Source organism: Dipodomys ordii, unplaced genomic scaffold (assembly GCF_000151885.1).
Source record: "Dipodomys ordii isolate 6190 unplaced genomic scaffold, Dord_2.0 Scaffold24, whole genome shotgun sequence".
In the NCBI taxonomy this organism is placed as follows: Eukaryota; Metazoa; Chordata; class Mammalia; order Rodentia; family Heteromyidae; genus Dipodomys; species Dipodomys ordii.
The window spans coordinates 1,880,986-1,887,965 of NW_012267240.1; the positions used below are offsets into that span (position 1 = coordinate 1,880,986).

The 6,980-nt window shown below is 59.1% G+C and overlaps 1 protein-coding gene across 1 annotated transcript in view; it reads left to right on the forward strand.

The window, feature by feature from the left end:
* Positions 1-668: 668 nt before the first annotated feature.
* LOC105984372 (chromosome unknown open reading frame, human C1orf198) overlaps positions 669-6,980 on the forward strand; it is an 11,474-nt gene continuing 5,162 nt past the window's right edge. The window contains exon 1 of the mRNA XM_013014550.1: positions 669-715. The gene's annotated coding sequence lies outside the window, so the exon portion shown is untranslated. The remainder of the gene's footprint in view (positions 716-6,980) is intronic.

A 6,980-nucleotide genomic window follows, 5' to 3' on the forward strand; every position in this document is an offset into this window, starting at 1 on the left:
GTGCTGCTCAGTATGGACCACATTTTGGTCCAGAACCCGTGGCCCTTTATGCAGCTGGGGCAGCGGGGGACTGGGAGAAGTGGGTGCTCCCCAAGTCCTCTCTGCAGGTCAGTGAACAGCAACCAGGCTAGGGCTCTCCCGTTCTGCTGGGGCAATCAGCTGCGCAGCACATAACTAGACTCGCATTCCATCACTGGCCTTTGAGACCTCCCAAAGGGGAGCCCCAGTCCATTGGTGCTGCCTTCGTTCTTTCCACAGGTCCTCGGTCAATCCCCACAACAGACTGTCCTTTTGCTGATGGTGAATTGTGTGTATGGTGGACTGTCCTTATGTGGACAGTAGATGTCCCTGAGTGGGTGGTGGACTGTCCCTGTGTGCACAGTGTACATACACCTGTCGTGTGTAGACAGTAGGCTGAGGCCTGTCTGTGAGCACACAGCTCAGCCCCTTGGCTTCCCTCTGGCTGGGTCTGTTGGGGGCCTGGTCTGTGTCACCCTGAGTTTGCCTGGCAGGGGAGGGCTCACAGCAGCCTTGGCCAAAAGGTAAGGCGAGGCCTGGCTGAGATGGTTGGCGTAGTTGGCCCCTCATGGTGTAGGTAGGTTGGGCGGCTGTGTGGGGCTGTCTGCATTTGGGCTTCAGACTCATTCTTGAATTTTTATTTTAGGACATAACTTGGCAAGACGAGCACTCTGCCCCGTTCTCCTGGGAAACACGGGTAAGTTGGGTTAGGTAGAAAACAATGGAGTGGCTCTATATCTCAGCATTTGATGGCTGCAAAGCCTTGTCAGTTGGATGACAGCTGTGTCGGGGGAAGGGGAGGATTGCCAGCAGTCGGGGGCCAGACGTGCTTCCATGGGGGAAGTCAGGCCCCCTGACGGCCCCGAAGAGCAGTGGGCAAAGAGAAGCTCTGATGGAGCCCTAAGACCTCAGGCGCTTTCGCTGGGGTTCTAGACACAGGGTGTGGGGTCCTGGAGAACTGGGTTACAGTGTGGTTCCCATGTGGGGTGGGGACTGCTGGCCTTGTGCAGTGAGATCGGAGCTGTGGTCACACATCGGAGCTGTGTGTCCATCGTCTGCTGTCCGGTGTGCTTCCTGCTCAACCCCCGAGCCCCGGCGCCCAGCGCCCGGTCTCCACCTCCCTACCCAGCCCCATGTCAAGCAAGGAGTCTCTGGCAGTTGATTTACAGGATGCAGATGTCGCTGAACCCAGTGCAAGGCCTGGGCGGCTCTGGCCACCCATCCTGCTCTCCACTGCTGCCTGGACTGCTGCAGAGTTTCATGTCCTGTGGTGTGGGGCCCTGGCTCCCTGCTGCTATGGGAAAGGACTCTGGGCAGCAGGTGACTGAGGGCAGAGGTACAGCCAGGCTCAGGCTCTCCAGGGTGCTGGAGGGGCTGGCAGACAGCATGGAGGAGGCAGCGGTGGTGTCCGGAACAGCCTGGGATGTGTGGCACACATTCCCATGCATGTTCTCATCTTCCTGCCTCAAACTCCGGCCCGCTGGGGTCCGTGAGTGTGACACATATGTGGGCCATTCGCCTTGCCAAGTGTGCATGCCTTCACTCCACCTCCACTCTTCTCTTTCTTTCCTTTTTTTCTGGCACTGGTCCTGGCACTTGAGCCCGGGCACTGTCCCTGAGCTGCTTTCACTCAAGGTGAGGCTCTACCACTTGAGCCACAGTGCCACCTCCAATTTTTTTGAGTAGTTCATTGGAGATAAGAGTCTCCTGGAGTTTCTTGTCCGGGCTGGCTTTGACCCACAATCCTCAGATCTCAGCCTCCCAAGTATCTAGGATTACAGGCGTGAGTCACTGGCGCCTGGCTGCTTCTTAATTATGAGATGGTGTGTGTTTATAGGCTAAGTGATGTTTTGCCCTCTGTGTACTCTGTGGAATGATTATTGAGGGAGTCAGCGTCCTGAGGTCTGTTTCTGTCTTGCAGGACTGCTGCTCTATGCCCATCCGATAATAGCTCCCCTTGCCCCCCCCCAGGAATTCCCAGGGAGTTCACGGTCATCTTTTCCACTCATCTGTCAGTTCTGGGAGGCAGAGGAGGCCTTGGGGACCCGCTCTGTGCCTGTCTCATGTAACAGATGCTTCCAGAGGAAAAACCCCAGCACCCGGATTGCTCCAGACTGGGCTGGGGTGGGGGAGGAAATGCCTGGAGCAGAGCTGACCCAGACCTGACCACCCCCCCCCCTGTCGTCACCCCTCCTCCTTCCCCCCTGCCATCCCAAGCCCTGCAGCTTCTCTGGACTCCTCCCCTCTAGGCAGTCCTCCATCTTCCCCTAAGACCAGAGCCCAGCCCTTGGTCCCCTGCCCAGGCCCAGCCCCCCCACCTTGGCAGGGGTCCTTCCACAGGCCCCTTGCCTTTCCATCATGGTTGTCCGTGGCTGGGGTCTTTGTGCAACCCCTCATCTCTCTGTGAAGGCCACCCCCCCAATGCTGTACAAACTCGTTTCTCATTATTACCATCACGGTTGCGTCCAAGAGGCCCGTGCCATGACTGCTGAGCTTGGGGCAGAGCGGGAAAGCAAGGCAGGAAGAGGGAGGTGTGAGCAAGGTTGTGCCAGCCTGGCTCTGCTCCCTCCTGCATTACCATGAGATCCCAGAGGGAACCAAGTTGGAGGCAAGAAGGCCTCCAGGGCAGAGGCCCAAGCCCCTCCTCCCCTCGACCACCCACTGGGCCTCAGAGGGCTCTGCTGAGGGCCAGGCCTGGCAGGCACGCATCCCCAGACCCCGGCCCCAAGGCCCTTCGGGTCTTGGGTTCTGCTTGGGGTCCTCTTCTCGGTGCCTTACTGATGGCCTCCTCTGCGTGCCGGCCGCCCACTGCTCTGCCCTGCTCTCGGGCGCCAGGCCAACTGCTGAGGCGTGTGTGGCCAGGCTGGGGGAGGGGGGAGCCTTGGGAAGCAGGCCGTGCCTGACACTGCCCCCTCAGCTCCAGCCGCCTGCACAGGCTGGCTTCTCCCTGCGGGATGCCGCTTCACTGAGTGATTCTGGAAGTTTCTGTATTTCCCTCTCCCTTCCCGGCAGGGAGGGAGGAAAGTTGGGTTTTGGGCACATTTGTTAGGATTTGCACGATGGTATTTTTGGTAATAGTTTTGTAGCCTTTATCTCCGCAATGGAAGCTTGCTCGTGGCTGCCCAGCCAGCAGTGAGCTTGGGCGGCCTGCACCCCATACTGAATAGCTCACATTCCTTCCCAGTGAGCGGGCGCAAAAATAGATCCTGGACTATGTTGTGGTCTTACTGTTTTTAGAACAGACGTGGACAGCTGAGACCTGGCTCCCCGCGTGGGTGGACTGACTGGGGCTCCGGGCCGGCCCTGGGCTCGGGCTTGGAGGGCTGCAGGCGCCCTGAGCACAAGAGCTTCCTTTTTTCTCCCCTTTTCCTGTCCAGGCCTGACATGCCTGGGACCCCTTGGCTCATGTTGTCTTCCACACCACGTTCTGCGTGGCTGGCCTGGTGCCGTCGGGGCCAACATGAGCTCCTTTCTCAAGAGCCCAGGCCTGGGAAAGATGAGCTGTTTTCCAGGAATAAGAAGCTGTGTTTGGTGCTTCACTGTCTTGCCCCTTCCAGTCTCCCCTCCCCAGCCCTGACTGCCCAGTGCCCCAGGGCAGGTGGCCTTGTGTGCCCTTTGGGGCTGGCACTACAGTGTGGAGTCTGGGCTTCACTAGCCAAGCGGGAAGGGTGACTCTGCTCCACTCGTAGCTGGGACAAGCATGGGTGCAAGTCCTCAGCACTCACCCAGCATCCTGAGACCAGCCAACCGTGCCGTGTCCACCCCCTGGTGGGGCCGCGGGGCACCGGTGGCTCTGCAGCGGGCTCTGTCCCTGTCCTGCCCCACATCTGCCTGGCGCAGTGCAGGGCCCTTGGCTGGGCGCGCTGGGCTCTTGTCTTGTGGTGTCCACTTGTGGCCGCTCCTATCCGGCCTTCACTCTGTTCCATGGTCTCTTGCGGAGCTCAGCGGGACGTCAGGGCTCTGCCCTTGGCACCTCTGCACGTGGTCCTGGGATAGCATGCCACAGAGCACTCCTTTTTTTGTTTGGTTTTGGCTTTGGTTTTTGGAGACTGGATGCCACCGTTCCAGGTTGGGCTGGATCTCCCAGTCCTCAGCCTCAGCCTGCAGAGTTCTGGGTTGCAGGTATGGATACCACATCCAGCTGTATCAGCATGTTTGACAGGCAGATGCCAGGAAGGCACCCTGGGCTGGCAGGCTGGAGAGCGGGGGCTGCGTGCTCAGAGCTGGAGGAGACCCGCTCCTGTCCATGTTGTGCAAAGGCAGCCTGTGAGACCCAGAGTGCCCCTTAACTCTTGTTCAGAGACTGTCAGGATGGGGCGGGGACGGGGGGGGGTAGGTCTGTGGAGAGACAGGCGGCCCCTCGGGGTCAGGGGTCAGCCCCAGGAACAGAGAGTGGGAATCAGAGGATTCAGCGGCCTACAGCTATGGACAGGGGGGAGGGAAGCCTGCGTGGAGTCTCAGAGGCAGGACAAGAGCATGGGGGGGTGGTGAGGGGGTGGAGGCGCCGCCCTGTCCACCTGCATGATTGAGTTTTCCTGGGCTGCGGACAGACAGGACGGTGGCCTGTCTGTCAGTGGTGGGGACATGAAGCCCTGGGCAGCACGCGAGGTCCTGGGCAGCATGTGAGGTCCTGGGTACCATGCAAGGTCCTGGGCACCAGGCCCCCTGGTAGAGCCGGGGTTCTCCAGTGAGCCACAGCGACTTGGCAGAGGTAGGCCCTCCCCTCCCCTTCCTTCCCATCCCATGGGGTGTGGGGTGCTCCCTGCCTGGTGAGGAAGAGGAGCAGGGCCCTCACTAGCCTGCAGTGGGCAGGTCTGTCTGTCTGTTGAGAACACTGAGGCTGCGCTTTCTTTGTAAAGCTAAGGTTGCCCTAAACACGGGACAAGCCACAGACATGTGAGAAGATTTGCTTCCTCGGTTCTTTGTTGCTGTGGTGCTGATCTGGCCTTGGAGCCCATGACTGGCTGCCTCCAGCTCTGTGGCCATCCTGCCGCTGTCCCCGCCACCCCCACACCACAGTGTCCAGCCTTGTCCGAGCCTCTTCACACAGATTCCACCAGGGATCCCGAAAAAGCCTGCAGAGCCCAGTGCACCATTCCGCAGACTTCCTCATGCTGCAATTTCCAGACCCACGTCAGCGCCTTCTCCAAGACTGGGCTACTTTTGAGCTACTTTTAGCAGTTTGTTGATTCAGAGAAACCATCATGTCTGTGCCCGCTCAGCAGAACCCGGACGGATGTGTGGTGATCCTGTGTCCGGGGGCCGGCCCACACCCTGGTCCCTCAGCAAGGACTGGGCAGCAGTCCATGCCTCCGTCCTTCAGCAAGGACTAGAGCCCAGTTCTGTTATATTCTGCCAAAGAACTTGTCTGCATGTTGTTCCTGTCCTGACTCTTTGTGGGAGGCTGAGTGTAAAAGTGATAAGATAGAGGAAATTTCAAGACGTCACAGTGTTCATGATGTGGCACCATTAGCCAGATTTATCGTGAGAATGCAGGCAAACCCAGAGCAAGAAGATTTGAAAAATACACAGTTTCACCAGAAAAAGGGCTCCTGTACAGCTGCAGCTCAGAGGGGCAGCTGCTGAAGAGATTAACGCCATTAGAGAAGAAGCCGGGCCAGGCACCGGTGGTGCACACCTGTGATCTAGCTTCTCAGGAGGCTGAAAGCTGAGAATCGTGCTTCAAAGCCAGACTGGGTTGGACAGTCCAAGAGAGTCTTTAACTATTAGAAACCAGAAGAGGAGCTGTGGCTCAAAGTGGTTGAGCGCTACCCTTACACTCAGGGACATCATCCAGGCCCGGAGTTCATGCCCCCTGACCTAAAATAAAAGAAAATCCTAGCTGGATTACAGGTCAGAGGATTGAGTTGGAAGCCAGCCCAGACAGAAAAGTCTGCAAGACTTCATCTCCAAAATAACCAACAAAAAACTAGGGTGGAATCATAGCTCAAGTGTAGAGTGCCAGCTAAACAAGCTGAGCAGGTGTGAGGCCCTGAATTCAAAGGGAAAAAAAGGCTAGGGCTAGTATGCCAACAGGATAGACGTCTTGAAGGAATCATCAGGATTATCTGTCCCTGCTCCATTTTACGGAGAGCCTGGGGGTTTCTTGTTCCCCGAGTCCACCCCGGGGCTTGCTCCCGGCACCAGGGCTGCTGCAGCCGTGCACAGCCTCCCCATTGGCATGTCCCTGAGGTGCTGGTTGCAGGCATGTGGGATGCAGGCTGTTGGGGTGAGGCTTCTTCCCAGGCTTCACAGGAAGGCCGGTGGGTCCAGGCTGTGTGTGGCAGGGCTGGGGTCAACAGTGGCCATCCAGCAAGTTAGAGATGTCAGCGACCCACTGTCTGCTGAGCACTGAGCAGAGCCTGGTGGTCAGCGGTGCTGGGAGGGGGTCTGGGGCCTGAGATTTTAGACTCCAGGCCCGAGCTCCACGAGTTCCATGTCCAGTCCGGCCACCATACACCAAGACAAGATGAGGTGAAGGGCAGGAAGCCATGGGAAGATAGTGCTTCAGAACACCTTTAGCCATCTTTGTTATCCAGACATAAGCCAGCACTGAAGTAGACTGGGAGGGGAGCCGGGGTAGGGGGGGTGGGCTGGGGTGGGAGGTGTGCCCGGGGTCTCAGGGAGCTGGGCGGAGGGGCAGGGGCAGGAGGTGTGCCTGGGATCTCAGGGAGGGGAGGGGGCCTGGGGCCAGAGGTGTGCCTGGGATCTCAGGGAGCTGGGGATGGGGGCACGGAGGGGCAGGGGCAGGAGGTGTGCCCGGGGTCTCAGGGAACTAGGGTGGAGGGGCAGGGACAGGAGGTGTGCCTGGGATCTCGGGGGGGGGCTGGGGCCAGAGGTGTGCCCGGGGTCTCAGGGTGCTGGGGTGGGGGTGCGGAGGGGCAGGGGCGGGAGGTGTTCCTGGGATCTCAGGGAGCTGGGTGGGAGGTGTGGAGGGGCAGGGGCAGGAGGTATGCCAGGGG